Source organism: Ambystoma mexicanum, chromosome 10, assembly GCF_040938575.1.
Source record: "Ambystoma mexicanum isolate Mex_15411 chromosome 10, UKY_AmexF1_1, whole genome shotgun sequence".
NCBI lineage: Eukaryota > Metazoa > Chordata > Amphibia > Caudata > Ambystomatidae > Ambystoma > Ambystoma mexicanum.
Window position 1 is genome coordinate 1,115,713,737 of NC_090932.1, and position 26,175 is coordinate 1,115,739,911.

A 26,175-nucleotide genomic window follows, 5' to 3' on the forward strand; every position below is an offset into this window, starting at 1 on the left:
TTCAGAAGATGTTGTAATTCGAATACTTCTGCCACAATAAGTACTGCTAAAGGGGTACAATGCTGGGGCTGTTGAGAGATGACTTACCCATCCTCCTCCTATAACTTTAATTAATTTAAATTAATTTGCTTTTAGGTTTATGAAACCCAAACAAAAATATCAGTAACATTTTCATGATTAACATTTCTAAATAAATGTTATAAAAATCTAATTTGTAATATATATTATTAAGTACTTCATAAACTTAGTCCATAAATGTATCTGATCACATGTCATTAGCAGTAGAATATAAAGGTTATATTATGGTAGAACGTATTTCCATGAATATCAGACTTGCTAAAAATACACATTCTAATGTTTAATGTTTGGATAGTAGATCCATGTAGTTTCCATTCCCAAAGCAAGTAGTAGACCTTATGTAACTTGCCACTACTGATGATAGACTATAAATATACCATAAAAACACCATTGTGGAGATCTAGTGAAAAATAATAGACATTCGTCTAGGCATACTGCTATTTCAACAAAGTCGAAATATGTTCCTTATACTGACAATTCATTATTTTAGATTTAATTTATATTTCATTTTATTCTAGAAATGTAACTGAATATTAAACCAACATAATCAAATTGAACAACATTTGTTAGGGTTCTTAAAACTGTAATTCATTTTTAGATTGAACACTTGATATGACAATCATTTCAAATATCTCGGTGAGTAAATATGTGAGAGAATACCATATTTGAAAGAGGGCTGCCATTACTTGGCAATTTTTGGATAACTGTCATATTTCTAATCTGTGGGTTTCAGCTTTAGTAGATTTTGACACCACAATAATCCTTTTCCAGGTTAGACTCTATAGCTTACTCAAAGATTTAGAATCTTCATGAACAAATACCTTTGTCCCAAATAACAACACTGATTGTATTTATATTCATATAAACAGCAAAGAGGCATCCCATAGCATATTCTAAATGTTTAGTTTAAATTAGCTGCACTCCCAGTCCTCAGGCAAGCAGCAAAAGAAACAGTGAGACGCGAGGCACACCAAAGCTGCCAATGAACTCTGCTAAACCCAGAGAAGGTGATTGGGACACCAGAGCACTTTAGGGCGGATGCCATGTACCGTTACCAAGGCGAGTGAGCCCAAATAAGGGAGCTGGAACATGTGCTGAGATTAAGACTGCTGCAAGAGGGTCAAAGACCCCATACATTAACAAGATAATTTCCTGGATACAAAACCGAGTGAATGTTGAATGGATAAAGCCCTGGCAGGAGAGAACACCAAGCAACCAATGAGCCTGGGACTCACACCCATGTGAGGAAACCAAAAGTCCTGGCAGGAGAGTAACCCAGGCATACTTCGAGTTTTGCACCCATACCCAAGTGTTAACGGAATATGAACCCTGGCAGGAGAATATACAAGGGGTGCAAGAAACGAGGGGGAGAATTCCCCCAATTGTGAAATTTGGAAAAGGGAAAGTCTGAAAGGGAATACTCATATCCCTTTTGAGAAAATGACATTTGAGGTCCAGAAAGCGAAAAACTTTAGTCTAAAAATAACATATGATTGGAAGAAACTCAAGGGAAGAGCCGTTCCCCTTGAGAGCTTGGAACAAGTTATAAGTGACATTTTAAAAGTCCAGAAACAGTCTCGGGGAAGGCAGAACCCCTTTCCTTGTGGAACATTATTGGTTTTCTTTTCTTCACTTTTTTTAACTTTATGTTTTGGAACTTTGAAATAAAGCTGCAGGTGTACAGCTAACAGACACCTTACTCAGTTGACATAAATGGGGGACCCTCGAAATTTGTGAAACCTAAATAAGCGGGCTTCCAGTCCAACTGTAGCCCTAAAGAGTCCATTGGTTTTAACTTGGCCAGTAGCAGAGCGGAAACACTACAGCCACGAGAACGGGTTTTGCTCCCTACAGATTTAATATTGATACCCTCAAAGGGAACCTATATACGGGTAACATCGAAATCAGGATAACTACTGGAGGCATGGCTTAGATGTCATTGCAGGGGTAGTGGATCCTGATTAAAGGGGTGATGTCAAAATCTTACTTCAAAACAAAGGGAAAAAAACAACACTGTCAAAATGGGAGAAAGGATAGTAATGGGAGTCTTGGAGCAAGCCCTGTTCCCTAAGATTGTGGAAAGTACTTGAGCCAATGAAACAAAGACGTAAGAAGGGATTTGGATAGGCAGATGAAGAACCTACACCATCATCTGAGGTATTAAAACCTAATCCCCGGGGTGATGAGCCAGAGATTATCCTGGACCTAGCGTTCACCCAACGCAACGATCCTACATTGGCTAAGGCATTCCTACATATTCAGGGTAATTCATGGAATCAAGCGCAGAAGTGGCGCAAGCGGCTGGCGCTCAGAGGGCACGTGCACCAGCATGCACCAGCCGCATGCGCCAAAACCCATTTTCACGCACCGCGTATTCATGGATTTCCCCATCCATTTCCAGCCGTGGCGCAGCGACCCGGCAGCAGCACCAGTTATGCCCCCAGCCCCGCCCCTTGCACCAAAAACAGCGACACAAATCCCCTACATGGTGCAAAGGCCAGTGGACCAGCATACAACCCCCCATCAACGAAATTGCACTAAAAACGCCACTCACCCCGCTCGCGGCAGCTCAATCGCATGTAAAACTCCTTGCGCACCCCTCGGAATATGCGTACCCCGCTCGCGCCAGCCCAATTGCGTGTAAAACTTCTTGCACACCCCTCAGAATATGCGTACCCTGCACGCGCCAGCCCAATCATGTGTAAAACCCCTTGTGCACCCCTCGGAATGCGCGAACCCCGGTCACGCCAGCCCAATCGCATGGAAAACTTCTTGCGCACCCCTCGGAATACATGTACCCAGCTCGCGCCAGCCCAATCGCATGTTAAATTCCTTGCGCACCCCTCAGAATATGCTAACCCTGCTCACGCTACCGCAATCGCGTGTAAAACTACTCGTGCACCCCTCAGAATACGCGTACCCCGCTCGCACCAGCCCAATCATGTGAAAATCTCCTTGCGCACCCCCTGCAATATGCGTACCCACCTCTGCCAGGCAAATAGCGTGGAAAAAGTCCCCCCTGTGGTGTAAGATGCCTGCGGGGCATGGTCAGGGTGGATGGGCTGCCTGCGGGGCATGCCCAGGGATGATGGGCTGCCTGCGGGGCAAGGCCAAGGGTTACAGGGGTCCCCCCTGTGGAGTGGGCTGCCTGCGGAGCATGGTCAGGGTGGATGGGCTGCCTGCGGGGCATGCCCAGGGGTGATTGGCTGCCTGCAGGGCATGGTCAGGGGTTGCACGGGTCCCGCTGTGGTGTGGGCTGCCTGCGGGGCATGCCCAGGGGTGATGGGCTGCCTGCGGGGCATGGTCAGGGGTTGCAGGAGTCCCCCCTGTGGAGTGGGCTGCCTGCGGGGCATGGTCAGGGTGGATGGGCTGCCTGTGGGGCATGCCCAGGGGTGATTGGCTGCCTGCGGGGCATGGTCAGGGGTTGCACGGTCCCCCTGTGGTGTGGGCTGCCTGCGGGGCATGGCCAGGGTGGATGGCTGCCTGCGGGGCATGCCCAGGGTTGATGGGCTGCCTGCGGGTCATGGCCAGGTGTTACAGGGGACCCCCCTGTGGTGTGGGCTGCCTGCAGGCCATGCCATGCGGGGCATGGTCAGGGTGGATGGGTTGCCTGCGGGGCATGTCCAGGGATGATGGAATGCCTGTAGGGCAAAGCCAGGGGTTGCAGGGGTCCCCCCTGTGGAGTGGGCTGCCTGTGGGGCATGGTCAGGGTAGATGGGATGCCTGCGGGGCATGCCCAGGGGTGATGGGCTGCCCGCGGGCATGGTCAGGTGTTACAGGGGTGTCCCCTGTGGTGTGGGCTGCCTGCGGGGCATGGTCAGGGTAGATGGGCTGCCTGTGGGGCATGCCCAGGGGTGATGGGCTGCCTGCGGGGCATGGTCAGGGGTGTAGGGTGGATCCCTATTGTGGGGACTGCCTGCAGGGGATGCATGTGGCTCCTCATCTCACTGGTGCACGAATCTGGGGGTCCGCGAGTGAGCTTTACATGCGATTTTGCTGGCACGAGTGGGGTACGTTTATTCCGGGGTAAGCGAGTGTGCTTCACACACGATTTTGGTGGCACGAACAGGGTACATGTATTCCGGGGTACGCGAGTGTGCTTCACATGCGATTTCGCTGGCGCGAGCGGGGTACGTGCATTCCAGGGTACGCGAGTGAGCATTACACGCGAATTGGCAGTGTGGGCCCTCCTGGGTGTGCCCACCCCCTCCCCATGCTCCGCAAGCAGACCATCCACCCTGACCATGCCCCTGCAGGGGTCCCCCCCACACCACAGGGGGGACCCCTGCAACCCCATGCCCTGCAGGCAGCCCACACCACAGGGGACACCCCTACAACCCCTACATTTCAGAGGAAAACTGCGCCACCATAGCAAGAGCTACCATCATTTCTCGCCTTGACTATGGTAACGCCCTAGTCCTGGGTGCATCTAAACAGTGTTTGCACAGCTATCAAGTTGTCCAGAACAATGCGGTAAGAATCATCAAGCACAAAGCTAGATCACAGCATATCAGGGACTTCAGAAAGGAGCTACATTGGCTGAAAATTGAAGATAGGGTACAATTCAAGACTCTTACTATTGTGCACAGTTGTATCTTCGGAAAAGCCCCGGCTTATCTAAAAACCAGGATTCAATCATATGTAACAGGTAGAACACTGAGATCGTCCTACCTTGGTAAAATCTTAGTGACCCCACACAAACTCAAATGTGGCCTAGGCAGATCCTTTCCCACCCTCGCAGCCGATCTTTGGAACAAACTTCCGAACCATATAAGACTGGAAGCGAATTACATCCGCTTTCGCAATCTGGTGAAAACCCATATCTTCAAATAAATATTCTCGTTAGGCCACACCTAACTCTCGAGTAAATTACATGGCTGTCCCGTCCCTCTGTTTGCCACTGTTTGTCTGTCTCATGTCCTTGTATCTGCGCCCGAGGCTTGCGAGCTACCGGTGCAATATAAATATTAAACAACATAAAATTAAATAAAATAAAACCCCTGACCATGCCCTGTAGGCTGCCCACATGGCACCATGCACTTGTGAGCCCCAACACAAGTCCCCCCCAACAGTGACGGGCAACTGCCAGCAGGCCCCGACTCATGTTCCCCCCCACCAGTGACAGGCACCTGCCAGCAGGCCCTGACTCATGTCCCCCACCACACCCCCAGTGCCGGCAACCTGCCAGCAGGCCCCGACTCATGTGTTCCCCCACCCCACCCCCATTGACGGCAACCTGCCAGCAGGCACCGACTCATGTCCCCCCACCCCACCCCCATTGACGGGAACCTGCCAGCAGGCCCCAACACATGTCTCCTCACCCCACCCCCAGTGCCGGCAACCTGCCAGCAGGCCCCGACTCATGTGTCGCCCCACCCCACCGCATTGACGACAACCTGCCAACAGGCCTCACTCATGTCCCCCCAAACACCACGTCATAACAATACAGACCCATGGCCCTAATGCCAACCCAAATCCCACCCCCCAACACCCCAGTTCAAACACGCAACCATCCACTGCACCCACTCCCTAGTAAATTACCCATGCCACAAGAGTCTGAAAAGAACCAGCATGCCCATGAATAAATGTCCTACAGAACCACACAGTGGCAACACATGACTGAGCCAATGCTCATAGAGACATGCACAAAACCAATGAGAGAAGACCACACAATAAATGTATTAAATGTAACATGTAAACTGAAAATCAAAAGCACACATGAAAATGGAAATTATTCAGAGTGAGTATGAAAGAAAAAAGTGAGATCCATGAAAAGCCAAATGAAAAGTGGTCCATCGCCAATGTCCAAGAAACGAAATACAAAGGTAAACAAAAAAATACATTACTCCATGGGCCCAAAAAATAAGAAACAAAGTATGTACATGTCTGCAACTATTGACAAAGAAAGTCACAAGGGTCCATGATCCCCAGAAGAAAGAAAACCTATACAAAAACCAATAAAAAACATAACTATGTACAAAAAGGTGGGGCAAAGTCCAGGTACTCCAAATAATAAAAAAATAAAAGGAAACCTATGTCTAAAGAACTATGTACATAGGCGGCGGGCCAGTCCCATAGCTCACTTGGTGATGTTCCGGGACAGGGCATCATCGAACTCCACGTCGATCATTCGGAGACGGGCCTGTTCCCTGGCCTCGAGGTCTCGCAGGGATGCAGCCAAGGAATTCACAAACTCCCTGCGAGTTTCCTTGAGGCACTCAGCCCGCCTCAAAGCCTGGTTCATGGAGTTCTCCGCCATGACCATCCTGAGCCGTGCACTCTCCGCCCGCAGCCGCTCCGCATCTATCTGCTGGCCCAACCGCTGCCACACGGAAGACACTCACAGTCCTAGGTCCTCCTGCCGCTCGGCCGATGCCTGCCCCTGGGATGTTGTTGGCCCCGAGCCATGATTCCTCCCACGCTGAGCCTGTTGCTGCCTCCAATGCAACTGCCTCTGCCACCATGATGGCCTCCGGGCTGATGGAATCCCCCGGCGCTGTCGTGCACGTGCCCTGCTTCTTGATGCCTGCACGTCTTCCTTTTGCTGGGGTCCAGTTGGTGGGGTGGCCACCCCTGCTGGACCTCCGACTCCTGACTGTGGCAGGGATGCGTTCTCTACCAGCCTGGCCTCTGGCTCAGGGGCAGCTCCACAGGGGGCCCAGGTGATACTGGGCGGGAAGATGGCATGGAGGATGACTGGTGCATAGGGGGTTCAGTTGAGGAGGGGGTTGCAAGACCCTCTAGCACACGGAGGAACCCAGTGCCGACGACCCGTCCTAGTAGGTCGACGCGCCCACACAGGTATTAGAAACGACATGCATTGTCCTGACGGGAACCCTGCACGTCACCCCGAATACCACGTGCACGCAACACCAACCCAGCTAGGACAGGCTCAACCTGGTCACGGATTGCCACGTCCGCAGGGAGAGGAAGGCCAGTTGTTGTTCACACATCTCCTCCCTGAAAATGGGTCTGGACGAAGGCATCCCTGCTGGTTCCGAATGATGCAGTCACAGGATCGGGGACAGGATTACACACAGGCACCTCCAAGGCGGCTTGTGCTGCCTCCTGTCCCTGCCCCTGGACTGTACCACTAGCACCAGTGGAATCCCCCCTTCCAGGCCCCATGCGTCATGGCCTCCTCCTCAACCAAACCCCTCACCAACCTGGATGACTCCGTGCGGTCTTCCTCCATAGACTCCTGTGGGGGTTCAGCTGTCCTTTCTGCTCTGAGGAGTCCACCTCCAACATTCGCCTCTTGGACCTTCCCTCGGCAGCTGCGGCTATGGACGTGGCACCAGACTCCTCACTCCCGGAAGATATGACTACCTGGTAGGGGAGCTGGGCCTTGCATCTCCGGCTGGCAGTGGCATCCCTGCCGCTGTGCTCCAAAGCACCGTCTCCGCCCTCTTCATCAGTCGACGCTGCAGACAGGGAGAGATAGAACACAGCCATCAGGGCACTGTACAATGGTCTGATACACAAATAACAGTTGCACATGAGTGTCAGTGTCAGACATCACAGATGGCATCACACTCCCCAACACTCATATCATTTGAACCCACACACATGCACAAATAAACTGGTATCGTGCAGCAGGCATCAGCATCCATACACACGTAACTGAATGAACATCCAAAGATTGGCATGACGTCACAAGCAACATGGGGAGTGCTGATCACATGCACACATGCCACCAAACAGACATGCATCTGTACATCTCCACCACCTGTCACAGTGCAATCATCGGCAACTATGTCACTTCTGCCAATCAGGTACCCAGATTTGTGGGTTACATGCATCCATGGCGTCTGACTGTCACACACATGCCAAACAGACACACACACATGTACACCGTGCACGTACATGAAGGTGGGACCAGCATCCATGTGTCACACCCCAACCATGGCATAGTACATACACAGAAATGCAAACATGTGTGCATCTCCACATGCAGTTGGGCATCATGCATTGGAACACATACACCATCGATGTGCATCACACATGACTGGACTCACATGCAGCAGGGGCATGTCCCTGCACACACACATCCATACATGGGCCCTGTCAGACATATGTCCAAGCTGCACACTCCTGCCACACCTCAACATGCATTGTCTGGAATGGGATAGGCCAGACACTCACTGCTCGACTCCAGACGTGTCTGCTTCTCTAGGACCTGGTGATGAAGCACTGGGTTGATGCGCTGCAGGACCCTCATCTGGTCGATGGTAAGTTGGACCTGGGGCCCCCCTGCCTGCGCTGCACGCAAGAGGCGCCAGGCCTTCATGAGGGTCCTGGACCTGTAGACCTCCCAGCGCTTCTCGATGTGTTTCAAGTTGTGGGTTGCCACCCCCTCCGTGTTGATGGCAGCCACGATGTCCGACCAGGTCCTCTTCCGTCCTTCCTTGTCGGTGCACGGTCGTCTGAAGAGGGCATCATAATGCCCCAGGACTTGCTCCACCACAATGCCAACTTCTGTGGCTGAGAAGCGGACAGCCTTCTGCCTCTCTGTCTGGGGGTTGCCAGTGGTCTCAGATGGTGTTTGCCCCGACATGGCAACCCCCGAGGCAGGTGTGGGTGGGAAACTGGGTCCTGGTGCGGGGCTGTGGAGCGATGGAACAGCAGTCGGGAGTCTTCTGTTCCAGCAGGGGTGGTTGCAGCAACTGGACACCTGCAGGTGGCTGATGTGCAGGCACCAAATAGCAGGGCACGTGAGCAGCAGGCAGGCAGCAGCAGATGGCTCGTGGGAGGCTGCTCAGGGCTCTGGGGGGCAGGAAAATGGTCTTCTGGGTAGGAGCGTGGTCTTCCGTGTGTTGTCACGTGGCCAGCTCAATGCAGAGTGATTTAGCATGTGAAAAAACAGCACATTAGTGTGTAATTAAGGAAAGGGCCTTAGTGCGTAAGTGACGTGACGCGTGCAGGCGTTTCCCTCGGCACGAGTTAAAGGTAAGCGCGGGCCAGCAGTTCGCTGTACGTGCTGTTCGTGGAGACCGACGCGTGTGTTGCTACTTCTTGTTGTTTCACGCGCCATCACAGCGAATCGAGGACGTACCTCTTCTTTTGGCGGGGGCCTTGCCTACACGTGTTTTTCATTCCCATGCTAGTCAGACGGTGAGTCGCGCATGCTATTTTTCCTACTGCGGGTCCCCCTGTGTATTGCGTACCCATTTTCGAGGTCATAATAGCCTGTGTGTCCCATGCATATGTGTTTTATTGTGTCCCTGGGTGCCACCGCGTACTGCAGGAGGTTAATTCCACACTTGGGCTACCGGGGGTTGCGTGCACAGTTTTATTGAAGATTTGGGGTGCCTGAGCGTTGCGTGACCCATCATTTTCTCACAGGGGCCACATACAGCCTTGCAGGTGCACAGGGGTTCTGTTTACATCACATACCATGCCCCTTCACCCCAATTGCCCAGGACAATTGTTGTGTACACCTCCCATTGGCACTAGTACATCCGTGCCATGCTTGGGAGGCCACGAAAGGTGAGAGGTACCTCAGTTGGGTGTCCGCCATGTGGTGGGCATGGTCAGGGACGTGGCTGGGGTGACCAGGGAGTAGGGGGAGTCCAGGGTGTCCAGGGTGGCTGCAGAGGGGGAGAGGCAGGGGTGCCCCACTTCGGCAGGATGTTCTGCCACGTGTTGGTGCAGTCATGCCACCACCCCCTGCAGCTCCCAGAGGTGCAGCTCTTTCATCTGACACTAGCGCCCATGTGACCCGGCAGTCAGTTTCATCTACTGTCATGGGCCCAATGGTAGTGGTAGCTGCAGGTGCAGTTGTGGTGACCACCACACAGGCTCAGGGTCGGCCAGCGCATGATGCATTGGCACCTGAGGACTCCCAGGCTGAATTGCAGGTGGTGCACACAAGGATGCTCTGACCGAGGCACATGTCCCTGGGGCAGTGTTCTCATCTGCTGTGAGTCTGTCAGCCAGGACTGTGTCGGTCCTTGGCACAGTGGCTGTTGCTGCACTGGGTCCTGTCAAGAGAACCCAGCAGCCACTGACGCAAGTTCCAGTCCCAGTTCCACCTGCTACTCCCTTGGTCCAGTCCACCAGCGCCACTGCCCCTACTGATCAGGGCGGCATTTGCCAGTCAGGGTCCATACCACTGCCCAAGAAGAGGAAGGTTGTTCCTGCGCAAGAAGCTGGAACCCCAGACGCGGCTCCGGCCTCCGGCACGTTGAGGAAGAAGCCTTTCGACAAGCAGGAACTGGACTTCCTTGTGGGCTACGTGTCAGAACATGAACGCAATATGCTAGTAGGCCCAAATTGCCATACTACACCTGCCCAGCGTTGGGAAGACTGAAAGCATATTGCTAACTGGTATAGCCCGCAGATTGATTATAGCCTCCAAATCGGGTTGTAATTACCGTGGAGCTGCCTGCACGTGTGTATGTGTACACTTTCATATATATCAAAGCAAGCAGCGTTGAAGCTGCTTGCTTTGCTGTATGGAATGCTGTTCATATACACCATAAGGTGTATATGAACACGGGTGTATTTGAACACTTTCACATATACATATGCAAGCAGCTTCGACGTTATGTAGTGCGACGTTGCAGCTACTTACTTAGGTGTATGTGAAAGTGTTTATTTACACATGTGTTCTCAGCAACATGTTTGTTAAATATCTAATATGTCGTTATTTTACGGACATTCTGCTGAGATTTCAGCATTGTGCCCGTTATGTTCAACCGACCCAATCCTGAAGGTGCACTGTCATGTAGTACGAGTACACCCAGGCCCACTTAGCAATACTGGTGGAGCCTGGGCGTGGTGATTTGACACACTGAATCATGTTTTTTGGCACATTCAATGCACAAAGTGCTGAATCAGGCCCTGAAGGGTGTTCTAGAGGCTTCATGGACCGGCAGCTCGGACCGTACTGGGCGTTATGGTCCCTCATTCCTCGATGAAGGCCCTCGCTTTGCTTGGGACATTCACTATGTCTTCAGGGCCCATGACGCCCGGTACGGGCCGAGCTGCAGATCGATGAAGCTATATTGGTGATGATGATTTAGTGATGCATGTCTACATGCATATTACGTGTGTCATGGTGCGTTTTGATTCACTTGCAGTTGTGGTCATTTGGCTGTTCAAACATGCTTATGCTACGTGCCATCTCTTTATTGCCATCTGTCATTTCTGCCTGTGATATGTGCCTGCCAGAGGTGGTGTGTGATGGAGGTGATATACTACATTCAGTACATGCGTAGGCTTCGCAATTTACACACATCCATTTCTGCTTTCGGGATGCCATTGCATATCAATGCCACTGGATGCATGCTGGAATTTGACTTGTGTGTGACATGTCTGCTTCATGTGTTGGCTGTTGATGGACTGATGTCTATGTGTGTGTGGGTTGTGCTGCTGACATGTGTACTCATGTTTGTTTTGTTCACGTTACAGGTGATGACTCAATGGAGCCAGAGGATGGTGATGTCATTCCAGACACAGGGTTGCTTTTACATCAGCAACCCAGCACAAGTGGGGGTCGTGGGGTGGTAGACCACGAGAACCCATTTGTGCTCCAGACCGTCATATCCAGGGCTGGCAATCAGTCAAGCTCTGATGAACACTCTGAGCACAATGTTGAGTTGGATGCACATCATGACCATTCGTTGCCGGTGAGTGATCCTGATGTGGATGATCTTCTGTCTGCGACACCTGCACTGAGGGGCCAGGCAGTGTTGGAACATCCGCCTGTGGTGGTTCTGGATGCACGGTCACACTCCACACCAGTTGCTGATGTGCCTGGGGCATCATGTCAATGGAGGGATGCAGTCCTGCAGCCGCAGGCGGTGCCAATCCAGCAAGGACCACGGCTCCTTGGGTCCCACAGGTGTAATGTCCGGCAACGCGGTGGCCGTGCGCCACCGGGGAATACTGAGTGGGAGCAATCCATGAATGCCAGTTCACAGAAACAGGGGGCAGCTATTGAGAAGATTTCTCAAGGCATGGAATATGTGGCCCAATCCATGCTCCCCCCTGAAAGGCAGGTGGAGCTCCAGCAGCAGGCAGCACAGTCCACATGCCGCTCACTCATGCTGGGCATGGTGGCCTCAAACATGGCATGCCGGGCTGAAATGGTGTCTCTGCACAAAGCACTTGCTGCTCAGGCAGAGGCACACAGGGAGGCCCTGAGGGATGAACACCAACCCCTCAGATCTACTCTGGGTGTGCTCAACATGTCCCAGAGGCAGCGGTCAGAAGTGAGGTTGGCGCAGTGGAAGCATTAGGAATGTGACCCAAGAACCAGAACTCACGGTCCAGTCCTCACCTGAGATGGCCGCCTAGACTACTTCTACGTTCCATTCCGTTCGGACGGCACGTTGTATCTGTTTTCCCTCTTGGACTTCCCTGCTGCGTTATCGGCGCAGTTTTCATACCGGTCTCCAGCTCTTTTACTCATTTTCATACTCTGGTGCCTTTGATTCCTGTTTTTCTTCCTGCTACTGTCCTTGTTGCAGAACTGTCTGCCCGTCTCTCAGGCATTTCTTTCCGCGTACTCGTACGCTGCCTCGGTTAGCCTTGGTACACTTCTGTACCACAGCATCTCTCTCTCTCTCGCTCCTCCTATCTTTCATCTATTACATCCATACCTTTATGTTGACTTCGTCCTTTTACCAAAGCTATTTAACTGTTCTGGCTCTTACTTGCTGTCAGCTGTTTCCGGCGATCTCGCGTTCATTCTGCCTTTCCAGACTTGTGCTGTCTCTGCCTTTCTCTGTTCACGCTATCAAGGATTGATTGGGTTTCAGCTCAACCATCCAGTTGTGCCAGCCTCCTTGGTTACTTTCTACTCAAGTTTCAGCTCTACCCATCAGTTGTGGCATCCTCATTGATTATTGTCTACTTAAGTTCCTACCAGTCCTGTTGAACCATTTTACAACTGTGCAACCTTGGAAGTTATTCTGTCATTCAGCTTGGACATTTACTTGCCCATATTCTACAACTTCAAGTCATCTACTACAGACTCTTCCAGGGTTTTTTGCTGACTTGAGGCTTTTTCCCTGGTTTGGGGGTTTGGCTCCTTGGAGTTATCTGCGATTTGGTATTTTTACCGGTCAAGGTGGCCTCTGAGGGAGCTAGACCCTTTTTACACAAAAGGAAGAACAAGAAAACAAAGGAGAAGGGGGATCCAGAAGCCAGGTACACTAGAAGGAAGAAGCTGACGGACCCCAGAGACAGTTCTTCTGAAGTTCAAGGTGATGAGGAAATGAGGGAGGGGCTTTCGTTGTCTGACAGTACGCTCAGGCTACAGTGATTGGTCACTGTCTGACATTGTCCATGTGGGGTACTATGTACATGATGTGTTCTTCTGGTCAATGGATGTTCCTGTATTGGGTTTACTTTTCAGGTGTCAGGGGATTGGTGTGGTTTGACACACTGGGGTGTCCACATGGGCAATGTTCACATGTGATGTGTACAGGACACTGCGGGTCACTCCATTAAACATGCATGTATTGAGTGCATGTTCCTACTGACACACACACTGACAAAACGCACCAACACACATTCAACCACCCATCCATGCCCACACGTGCACACAGATTGCCTTCTCTGCCACGCTGTGTCCCTGCAGCGCATGTTCACTTACAATTTTTGGATCGTGTACATGCATCACTGGGTGATTTTTGTTGCTTGTCCTTTTTTATATGATGCTCAAGGTGTATCCCCAACACAATGGCCGCTCACTGTGCTTTGTGCTGAGCGGTGTGTTGCAGGGGACACACACAGCACACGGTTTTGGGATTTGCGGATTTGGATTGCCCAATGTGCATACCAACAGGCATTCTGTATTTTGTTGATGGTACCGCTGGTGGCATGCATTTGTGTATGACTTTGTATGTGTGGGAGGTTCTTGGTCAGTCATTTCATCTGATTCCATGTCAGGTGTGATTGTCTCAGGCCTGTTTACATTTAACACGTGGCACTTTGTGACTAATTCATCAAGTGTTGTGCATTTGGTTTGCTCTTTTGCTGTTGCATGCCATGGTGTGGCCGATGAGGGTAATGGGGGTTGGGAGGATTTGGGTGACATACCAGTGATTTTCATAGCCTGTTTTGCAGGGGGTTGGTGGGATATGCACCTTCCATGTGTTCCTTTTGGCCACACCAGATTGGTTATGTTTAAGTAGCTAGGGATGCACACAATGCAGCACTTCCATGGAAACATTCTCAGGGTGGTAAGGTTGTGACAGTTGACTGTCTCTTTGTCATCATCGAGTGTCACCTGGTATGCGCCAGGCATGTGTGCACTCTGCAGGGGTGGGAGTTTAGGTGAAAATTGTGGCCACAAGCTTAGTCCGGGCTGCCTCGCCACATGCCCTTTCCCCTCACATGTGCAGCGTCTGTGCGTGTGGTTGGGTTTGTGGTGGCACCACCATGTCCACCGGTACACCCCGCCATGTTGCAACATTGTGCAGGACACATGCTGCCACAATACTCCTGCACACTACTGGGGGTGCATATAGTACCTGTCCGCCACAGCGGTCAAGGGAGCGGAAGCGTGACTTGAGCACTCCGAATGTGTGCTCCACTATGGCCCTGGTTGCAATATGGGCTGTGTTGTATCTTACCTGGGGTGGTGTGGTGGGGTTCCATATTACCGTCATCATGTGGGTGCTCATAGGGTAGGCACTGTCCCCTGGGGAGGTGATGATGGTTTTCATTAGTTGGGTTTGTGTATTTGTCTGTGTGTGACATGCATGCATGTGCACATACATTTCTACTCACCAACGAGCCATGTGTTGCCATGCTTCTCAGTATCCAAGGCCCGGCTCAGGGCAGACATTCTATATATGAAACTGTCATGGGTAGACCCAGGATAGTTTGCATAGACAGAGATGATGATTTGCATGCAACCTGTACGTTGATGGAATGCCAATGCTTGCGGTTGAGGTAGATGTTCCCAGTGGCCCTAGGTGGACGTAGGGCCACATGGGTGCAATCGTTGGCACCAAGCACTTTGGGGAAGTGTGCCACCCTGTAAAATTCCTAGACCACAGCCTGCCTTTCTGCGGGTGTTCTGGGCATGTATATGTGCCTGCGGACTGAGGGGCGTGCAGTTATGATTGCCAATACCTGGTGTAGGCAACATGACTGCGTGGGCTGTGAGACGCCCCCAACTATGGCAGTTGGCCGCTGAAATGACCCAGTGGCTAAAAAATGCAGGGCATTGAGCACTTTTTCCAAGGGGCTCAGTGCTTGGGAGCACAAGGTGGGTGATGTGAGGTCATCCTCTCACTCAGTGACCAGGTCTAGGATGATATGAGGTGGAAACCTATACCTGCCATAGACCTGGTCACCAGGCATCCCAAAAAGGCTGTTGCTGGGCAAGAAAATGCAGAGTCTGGCTATTCTCCTCCTCCTGCGGTGTCCCACAATCACTGCTGCGAGAAATGGGACATTCATCGTAGCTGTATATGCATGTTTGCTGTTTGCGCGCACTTTTATGCTGCGCGGGGGCACTTCCCCCTGCCTTCGTGTGGCAGACGTGTTTACGCCTGTGTGTGTCTTTTGGTGTGCGTGGGTTTTCCCTATTCGATTCCATGAATATGTGTTGTTCGCGTGCGTGTGGGTGTTCCATGTATTTCCCAGCAGTACTTCCCAGTTATGCCCTCATTTTCACGCGTTGTTCCCCATTCCGCATGTTCCGCACCCTTTTTGGTGTGTGCGCTACACGTTGTGCGCTTTTGCTGTGCGCGTCGCGCACGGCGTTTGGGATGTCGCAGTGACGTGTGAGGTGGGCGCGTATTTGGCACAGCTCCCAGGAAAAACACACTCACAGACTTCCCAGAATCGCTTGCGTGCGAATCGCACACGTGCGCTGGATTTTTCTCGCTTGCGCCACCGATTTCAGCACACAATTATTCCATGAATTGGCCCCATTATCTCAGAGGTAGAGAGTAGGAAAAGAGAGAGACCTTTCTTCATCATTTAGCAGGTGCTCCAGTATAGAGGTGTCACTAATCCAGAAGGCTCACCAGGACTCAGATCATAGTTCCCAAAACCCATCAGAGGAAATGTCCCGGGAGGATAGCTCAGCGGCAACGTGCTCGCCTTGGAAGCAGGACGACATGTGTGTCTCTCAAAAATCACATTTTTCCTTGGTTCAAAATGGTCCTGAATTTTCCTGATTGCGAGGGTAAATTCATCTACGTCTCCTGCTCCTACACGCTGCATCGTTTTGGTCCGAAATTATGTAATAATAATGCTTGTTTGAAGGGGAAAATGTTGTCACCACCCATTGCCACTAAATGGGTCTCAAACATTTGTATCCCCCTCTCCCATCTTATTGGTGGTGTTTCAGGCTCAGCCAAAAATGGGGGTGAAGGGGGTATTGCTGCTGTGGCCATATTTGTATGGAGAGATGTTTAGTGGAAGGGATTCTTCAGTATTCGACCAATAAAATACTCTACTGGCTTTGGTAGCACTTATTTACGTCTGAAGCTGTTTGTTCCCAGCCAGCATTGTGTGTTGTTATGGTACCCCTCTGGTAATGTCGCTGTAAACCAGTGGGAGGCACTGTTTGATGCAGCGTCGAACGTTAGTATGTCCTTTCTTCTAATTTCTGAGAGCCAGCTGCTCCGGCTTTACCCCTTCTTCAGTTGCTAATTTCTCTGCTCTCCCCCCACTCCCCACTCCCCCCGTGGTGGATGATTTTGTGGCAAAGTTTCTCCTCGCCGCCTCACTTATTGTTTGGGAGTGAGTGCTGACGGCGGGCTGCCAGGTACCAGTGCTGCTGCAGGGAGGGATCTCCATTCACTTTCCGCCCTCTAGTGCGGTTTCCATCCAGTCGTCGCCAGTGTGTGGTCCAATAACGTGCACTGCAAGACAGGTGGGTGAAGCTTCAAGTCCTTTATTTAATGAACGCGGAGAGCAGCAGGTAAAGCCGCCGCAGGCAACCGACCTCTCACGCTCACCCTCATCTGTTCCAGAACTTGTGTGAGTTCTGGAACACAACCAAAACCTAACACAGTGCATGGTACAAATCTCTTTAACGTATCATAACATATCATAGCATTCCTAAATTATCTCATTCATTCTAGAGAATCCTGCCATTCTTTCTTCTGCAGTTTGGGACAATTCACCCAGTTGTCTTGTCTTCAATTACGTTCCAGTGCGATCATGTCTAGTGGATCCTATGCTCTATGTAGTGGATGGTGGCAAGGCCACAGGAAAGCTCAGCTCGGAAGAGTATACAGCTTTTGTTCAAGGATAAGACCTTTGTTTTTCATAGTCTTGCTCCAGGAACAGCCCACTCTCGCTCACTCAGAGATAGTTATGGTGCTTCTGGATCCATGGGAACACCACCCAGATATTCAGAAAGAAATATCCGCTGACACTTGCTGGTGAGTGTGTTTATAAGTAGCAAAGTGCCTATCTTTACCTCGCGGAATCAATGCCAGCATTATGTTTCATTCATTTAATTTGTATTTGATTGGAATTATGAAGCTTGTTTACCAAAGCGCTGAACTGTCATGAAACAACAGTGCAATAATCAGGTAATAATAAAGCATTGATTGCAGCTTAAACCCACACAGATCAATGCAGTAGAGCGATTAAGGATTGAACCGTAGAGGAAGTTTCAGAAGCGAGCAGAAAACAGCAAGGGAGGGCACAGGGTGGAAAGACAGTGGGAGTGAGTTCCAGAGCAGCAGGGCGAGAAGAGTAACAAAGTGGTCGCAAGAGGAAGCAAATAGGGGAGAGGTGAGACAAGGAGGAGGTGAGAAGTAGGGAAAAGGGGTGAAGGGAACAGAGGGGAATTAGCGTAGTGAGCTAATGGGGAGCCAGCCAAGGAAATATGTGTACACGATACACAAGAAACAAAAGCGAGGACGAGTTGGGAATGGGTGCCAATGAAGAGAAGCAAGATTGATGAGCAGTGGGGGAGAGACGGGACGGAAGAAGACACGAATAGAGACAGTAAGAACCAATTGAAGAGATGCCAAGATGTAGGCCAGAAAGGCCAAAGCCAAGAGAAAACTTGGCAGTAATCCAGATGGGAGCGAACTGGGGCAAGAACAAGTATTTTAGCCATAGAAAAAATTCCAAATGGGTGAACTTTGCGACTATGATACAATTTGAAACAACAGGTAGGAAAAAGTTTTTAAATAGGAGAAGGGAATGAAAATGAAGGATCCATGCTATCAGTATTATGAGCAGGTGGAGAATGAGCAGGTGATGCAGGGGGGGAACAGATGAAGAGGGTTTGTAGCTTCCATGTGGTGAAGGGACAGGGCAGAAGAGATTTGTAGATTTATCAGAATTAATGTAATATCATATGGCGTTGTGTAGCGCCTTTTCCCACTGGTATGGCCTCAAAAGGGCTGTAGGTGAATGCCCTTGGAAGACCAAAGTCCGAAGTATAGGAAGTTTGTCAGAGGTGATTAGAATGCTTGTGTGCATTTGTCCAATAGGAAGGTAGGTAGGGTTGACCAGGTCCCTGCTATCAACCCGTGTTGAGCGGGCTTGTGGATGGGTGCTGTGAGCTTGTCGGAATGAGTATGCCAGTTCAGGAGACTGGTTATGTGTCTAGATAGGCCACATTTCTGTCATGGTACTTAGCTGTATTCTAACGACAGGGGTGTTGTGCGATGTGTCTTCAAGGAAAGTGTGATTGCAGATGCGTGTGGGTTCGTGGCTGTGCCTCCGGCTATTTTCCATTGGCATGGAGTGTGATACCTACCTGTGCGCCCTGGTTGGTTTCTTGTTTCACTTGCATGGCTCGGCTCGTGTCCTGTGATCTGCTGGGGTCCTTTCTCTTCTTCACTCAAAACATGCTTAGAGAGACTCATTAATGCCCAAGCCTATGTGGCCGAGAGTTAAATGGCTCGAAGTGCAGAGTTGGTTTGCCAAGACACAGGGGGGAAAAGCCATGTCTTGAGGGTTTTCTGGAGGCAAGGCAATTCTCTAAGTGGGAGATGTTAAAGGTAATAATGTTTCATAGTGAGGGTGCTTGGACAGAAAAGGACAATCCCTAATCTGTTCGATTTGAACACCGGGGCATGACAAGTAGGAGTGTGGTTCCTGATCTTAGGTTTCTAATAGGTTCGTAAGGGGTGAGCTTGTGTTGTAGGTATTCTGGGCCTGTCGTGTGCAGAGCACAGTGGGTGATGCACAAGGCTTTGAAGGTGGACCATCACCCGACAGGGAGCCAGTGGAGGACACAGAGGGCGGGTGTGATGTGTTTTCTCGGGCCAAAGGCTAGGAGAAGCCTAGCTGCAGTATTTTGGACCCTTTCGAGTTTTCTGAGCTGAGACGCTGGAGCAGCCAGGTATAGAGAGTTAGTGGAGTCTAGGCGAGAGAGGATGATGGTCATGATTGCTCAGATTCAGTGTGGGTAGGAGAGGTAGGAGAAGATGCATCGGAGAATGCGGAGGTGTAGATAGCATGATTTGGAAACATAGTTGATGTGGTGTGAAACTGTCAGATCTGCATCCATGGTACATCCCAGGTTTACTGTGTTGGATGTAGAGGGAGGAAGTCCTAGGGAGGACGGCCACGGGGAGGGTTGGGGGTAGAGGGCTGTCTTCCCACAGATCATGATTTTGGTTTTTCTGGGGTTCAGGAGGAGGTTGTTGGCCATCATCCAGTGCTCAATTTCAATGAGGCCTGTGGTGAAGTCAGGGGTGAGGGGGTTGGAAGAGGTCTTAGGGATCTTGAAGAGGACCTGGGTGTCATCTGCGTAGTTTTAATAGGTTAGGCTATGTGAGTGAATGAGAGCAGGGAGAGGACTAAGGTAGAGGTTAAAGAGCAGGGGGATAGGTAGGCACCCTGGGGTACTCTGTTGGTGACAGGGCGAGGGGTTGAGAAAGAAGGTAGGTGGGTAATTTGCGATCTGTTGTTGAGAAAGGATGATATCCACATTAGTGGTGTATCCCTGATGCTGAGCAAGTGGAGTCTGTCCTTGAGGGTGCGGTGGTCAATAGTGTCAATGGCTGCTGAGAGGTCAAGGAGAATAAGGGTGACACAGCCTTCTGAGTCTGCAGTTCTTTTGAGGCCTTTCCAGATGGAGACTAGGGATGATTCAGTCTCTAGTAGGGGTCTACATCCAGACTAGGTGGAGTCGAGGAGGAGGTCGGATTCAGTGAAAAGCCAAAGCTGGGAGTAGGCTGCTCAGTCAATTAGTTTGGCTATGAAATGGTTGTTAGAGATAGGTCTGTAGTTGGACAATAGGAGGGGGTCAAGCATGGGTTTGATGTGGGATATCTTGAAAGTGTCTGGGAAAGAGCCTGATGTGAGGAAAGAGTTAATAATAGATGTAGCGATGCTGCCTGCACAGGCTGAGGAAAACATATTTTTTTAGGATGGCGGGAGGGCTCGGATCTCCCGGGGATCCTGATGGACGGCTGCAGGTGAGAAGTTTGAGGAATTCAGGTGGTAAGATGGGACAGAAGGGGAAGATAGGGAGTGCTTGGGGAGGGTCTATAATGTCGGATGTGTGTGCAAGCGATCGGGGCGGCAGCGCTGCTAGTCTAGCGTTGATGGTGCGGTTTCTTTCCACTGCTATATTGTGAACGTGGTCTGAGAGGGCATCACAGAATGCTTGGGAGTGTGGGGGCAGGGAGATGCAGTGAGGCGCAATTAATTCTGAGATGATCTTGTGGAGGTCCTTGCTGCTGTTACTGGCGTTAGAGATTTTGTTCCAGTAGAAGGTTTTTTGCTTTCTGAATTTCTGCCTGGTAGGCTTTGATCTGATAGGTGTATGCAACTCTATTCTGAGCTGATGGGCCGGCCCGCCATTTGCACTCCAGGGTGTGATGTTGTGTTTTGTGGGGTTTGAGAGATGGGGTGAACCATCTGAGGAAGGGGCTTGTCTGTGAGAGGAGGAACTGAAGGGGGTGAAGAAGGCGAGAAGCCTTCCAGGTCTTAATGGTGGAGCATCACTTCCAAATAGCAGAGTGAAGGGAATCATAAAAGGAAGGAAATAACAACAATATATGTGCACGGTCAGCCTAAAAGGGACAAGGAAGGAGGAGATTATGTCAGCAAGTGTAGATGAAAAAAAGAGTGGGCCAAAAACAGAAGCCTGTGTGGCTATGAAAAGGAGTAGTAGCAGAAGAGATCGAATATGCGTAGTTAGAAACAAGATAAACCAGAACAGGGTGAAACTATATCTATATGTGTGGAGGGGAGCAAAGAATAGAATTATTGACTATATGGAAAGTGGCTGACTAATCAAGTGAGATAAGGGCAGCATGCTTTGCATGATGAGCAGAAGCGAGAAAGTTAGAGATGAGAGCAATATCTGTAGAGCGCTGGAGACCGATATGGTGCTAGCAGGAGAGCAGAAGTGTGGACCCCACATCCTCTGTCACACTTTGTACTATGCCCTAGTGTACCCAGGCTCAGGTGAGTGGTCACCACAGGATGCTTATTGGAGAACCATTTGGTTGAGCTAGATATGGTGCCCTTTTACACTTTCGGTTGGAAGGTGCTGCTACAGCTCACAGGCTGGAAAGAAACATTCCACTACAGCTTAGAGGCTGCAAGGCAACCTGAACAGAATACAGGGTTTGAATGTGAATGAACAGGCCAAACAAGGTCCTAGAAGCAGCCAATGTTTATGGATGGGAACCCAAAGCTGCTGAATAGACTGCAGTGGTTGACCTAGTAGACCTGACGGGGATAAAAGAGTTCCTTGCAGCTGCAGGATGCTATCAGGCAAAGTTACATATGGTACAGAGAGTGCACCCAACTCTCCAGGGCCTGCATAAGCTGACCTTTGCCCAATCGAAGGGGGTGACCCCAGGGTTGTTCAAATTCTATAAGCAGTGAGCCGGTGATCCTGAGCAAGGTGGACACTTGAGCCTGGTGCCTGAGCCAAAAAGCCTTTCCTTTGCAATTGACATACAAGGTGCCTCTCACAGGTCACCTCAGGGTATAGAGAGGTTATCAGCTCACTGGCCCAGCATGGAATTCTGACATGCTAGCTATCTTGTAAAACTGGTGACAGGTAAAGGGCCTTTTGTGCCACTGCAGGTGATGGGGGTATGCTTTTACAGCATAAGGATCCACATTGTTGATCCTACTGCACCTCCCACTACCGCTGGGATCCAGTTAATTTTAGTAGTTGTTGACCAGATCCCTAAGGTGATTCCCTCCAAAACATCACTGGACAGCGTTCTCATTGGTATTTTCACAAGTGTTCATTTACCCAAGATGGTTGTTACAGGTCAGGGTTCCAACTTCATTTAATCTTAAATGATGGCTGTGTGGTCATAGTTTATCGTTAGCTACATCTTCTCCACATCATACCACGCCATGTTTCCAATGCTTTAGTTTTGCATTTTAACAAGTCATCGAAAAGCACAGTGGGTGCTTTAAACAAAACCTACAGTGAAAATGAGATCTGATGTTACCATGCTTGTTTATCTACAGGGATGAACCTCAGAAGGAAGTCGGCTTGCCCTTCTGTTTGGCTACATTGTGGTGGCATGTGAAAGAATGCCATTTGTTGGGGGCGGTATAGCCTGAGGATTTGTTATTTTTATTTATAAAATGATGTGGGTAAATCTGTTCATGAAAGGGAGATATGGTAATCAGAGCCCCTTTCATTATGCTCCATAGCAAAATTATAGTGCACTCGTGTACCTGTGCTGAGATAGTCTCATGACATCACCAGCACCAGGTCTTCAGTGCCAGCAGGGCAGGTTCAAAGCTGACAGGTGCATTCGTGACAGCTGCTTGGGTGTTCCAGCAGTCAGAGTTGGTTTTTTTTAACCATCTGCATCTATGATTCAAACTATAATAATTGTGCATCCTAGTCAGCCTGATGGCACTTTAAACTTTAAATATAAGTCTTGCCAGGTTATGGCATAGTGGCTACTGGGGTCACACAATTATACAGCCACACAATTTCAGTATTAGTTTCAGCTTGGTGAGGAGTGCTTCAGCTATGAGAGGGCTGATATGTGTTATCTGTTTGGCCTCAGTGTCTCCACAACAGCCATGTGGCACAATGTCCAGGCAGCTGCTTCTTTGATACTCTTGAGGAAGGCAACATCTTCCTTGCAGGGCATAGGAATCCTCTCTGGGAGGTCCCCTGGAAATGGGTGCTTCAAAGGCAGTTCTGACATAACAAAATCACTCTAGTGCCATGGTGCTACTCAAAGGAATCCTTTTGAAGTCAGCAGACATGGGAAGGGGTTGAAGTTAGAGTACCCCGGAGGAGAGGTTAAGCCCGGAGAGAGGTTCCACCATCTTCACTTCTGCAAGGGTACGCTAACACTTCCTACCCCCTACTTCCTGATGACTAACGACTTTAGGTATGGTGTCAGAAAGCGAAGACACTTGTTACAACAGCCTAGATTTGACCCCTGACAACAGGTTTACTTTAGACAAATCCCCTGTAACATGTTGTCTTTATAGTGGAATGAAACCCTTCACTAATTTGATTAATCTTTAGACTCGTGCAACAGAGCGGATTTACAGATACTTAGTTGGGAATACAGTCTATTCTGAAGTCCTCTGCGATAAACTGAACACAGAGAGCTCAAAGGCAGAGGAAAGGTCTGTCTTCTAACCATCCCCAGGGAACACTGGGGGTGACACTCCTGTGGACCAAGGCATCTCCACTGCCTGGGCAAAGGAACCAGGAACCTGCTCTTTGGAAGCAAAGGAATACATGCATGTGCCACACAAAACTCCTGGAGTGGAAGTAAGAAACCCAGGACTCTGCTTGTTCCTTGAGACTCCGAATTTGGCTTCCCAGCTACCCAGAAGTCCAGAAGCAACTGGAACTCTCTTTCCCACCTCGAGACATTTCTGACAGGCTTGACTGCTCGCCACTCACTTTCGAGCCATTACAACACCTGCATGCTGCTTTTTGCACACTAATGATTCCAAACTGCTTAGATGCTTGTTTGAGCTGTATTGGCATTGACTTGACCAGTGAAGTGCATCAACGCTATGGCTTGACCACCGCCTTGCCGGCGTGCAAACAACCAACTCCCTGCATCCTGAGAGCCCACTTGACCCAACAGAAGCATTGTATTGTCATGACTTAGAAGTTGGCACGCCCGCTGGAAGCCATCGACTTGCCCGTCTTAAACACTGACTCAACCCAGCAGACGCATTGTTTCAACCCAACTTGATCACTGACTCAAGCTGTTGGGACCCATTGAATCGAACCGTCTCAAGCCGGACTCAATCCACAGATTCCCATCTCAAAGCAGACTTGAGCCCAACTCACACCTGGATTAATGCGACTTGAAGGTCTCAACAGTGGCTCGACTCAAGGAAAGCCCCCAGAAACCTAGCGCAGCACTGTCAATCACCCAAGACAAAGACACAAAGGTGGTATTTGAAGAGGTCCTGTCCTCTGTTACAACTTAAAATACCACAGGGACTTTTTAAGCCTCTCTTCTTTGCCTTTCAAATACATGCACTTCAACATTGACATTGCTTCTGAAATCTTTTTCCTGAGCACCCCTGTTTCTTAGCCCAGAGGAATCTTTCTTAAGTCTGTATTCTCTGTGTTTCTCTCACTGGGATGGATGTCCAGTGTTTTTGAGTACATAGGTGCATTGATTGTTTTATTAAAGTCCTTATTTTCATAGAACCTTGGTTAGATTTTCTTAAATGTTGGTACTACTGTACTAGTGTTGTTTGTGTTGCAGCTGCTTGTGGGGGAAAACTGAGAATGCATAACTGCCTACACTGTTAATCTGATTAGGGCATGCAGACCCCTGCTGTCCACCAACAGCTGCCTCACACTACCCACATTACTCACACAGTCCAAATTGGACTACTGCAATGGACTTTACCTATGTGCTAATAAATCTATAATCAACAAACTGCAGATTCTGCAAAATAATGCACTTAGAGCCGCACTAAACATACCGGGAAGAGAGCACATCACGGGGACCAGAAAACATTGTAAATGGTTGTCCATACAACAAAAAATTGACCTAAAAACCATCTGCCTCACCCACAAAGCCTTGAACCACCGAGCCCCACCATATCTCACAGACAAATTCGCAATGAAATTGTCCACCAGAATCACAAGATCTTCCAACACGTCTTGCCTGGTGGTGCCCAGGTACAACCTAAAAAATAAAGCTGGTGGTACCAGTTTCCCGGTACTAGCCGCCCAATTATGGAACACACTTCCACAGGACATTAAATCTATTAAAAAATTCAACATATTTAGAAGCCACGTCATCACATGGCTACTTAACAAAAACTAACATCTTTATACCAGACTTTACCTTCTCTATGCTCCCTTGCTCCTACTCCTACCTCTACCTTATGCATGTAATTCTACCCTTTCGCTCCTCTATGTATTACCTACCACTTTTTGCTTCCAACTACCATGCCTATAATGTGTAACTTGTATGTATGATCTGTATTCTCCTTGTATAACTGTATCATGTAATCATTGTCTTTGCCTTAAGTGGCCAGATAATACCCCTGGGTCAGGCGCGCTATACAAATAAAATAAACAAACAAACAAACAAGCATATTTGTCAGACTCCCCAGATACTCCATTTACTCTACTAGTTATGATAAGTACTTGTCACCTGCCATGCTTAACAGTGCCTTATTGCGATAACAGTATTTGTCCTATGTTATAATGTTTATGTCACAGAGGTGCTTCGCCTTCCACTGCATAAAGATGCACACTTCTATAATCCTCGCTTGTTATCCATTTCCGTTTGGCCAAATGAAGAGTGAATCACCTCACTATGCAAGGCAGCTGTAGCAGGTGGAAGTAGCAATACTAAGCGAGTCATCTCACTCTGAACCGAATGAGAGTAGCATGCACCACAGGAATTGTTAATGTATCATACAATGTCTTCCACTAATAGCAAGTTTTTACCCTACCAGGCGTAAGAAAGTGAAATCTGCCCATGACTTGTATGCTGACAAACTTTGAACAGCCTTCTGAAACATTGCTACATGTCGATCTCATCCAACGCCTGAACCACCCCTTCCATTGAAATGCATGTGTACTATTCTGTATAAAAGCACTGTGCTCTGAGGGAGGGGGCTTGCTATGTCAAGTCTTGTTCTGCCATTGGGTTGCTGTTTGTCCTGTGTATGCTGGCTGCTATTAAGGAATTTCACCAATCCACCTGA

At 49.6% G+C, this 26,175-nt stretch overlaps 1 long non-coding RNA gene across 1 annotated transcript in view; it reads left to right on the top strand.

Moving 5' to 3' along the window:
• The first annotated feature begins 16,661 nt into the window (after nucleotides 1-16,661).
• The window catches only part of LOC138492045 (uncharacterized), an 87,170-nt gene continuing 77,656 nt past the window's right edge, over nucleotides 16,662-26,175 (top strand). The window contains exon 1 of the long non-coding RNA XR_011276134.1: nucleotides 16,662-16,927. This is a non-coding gene — a long non-coding RNA (uncharacterized lncRNA). The remainder of the gene's footprint in view (nucleotides 16,928-26,175) is intronic.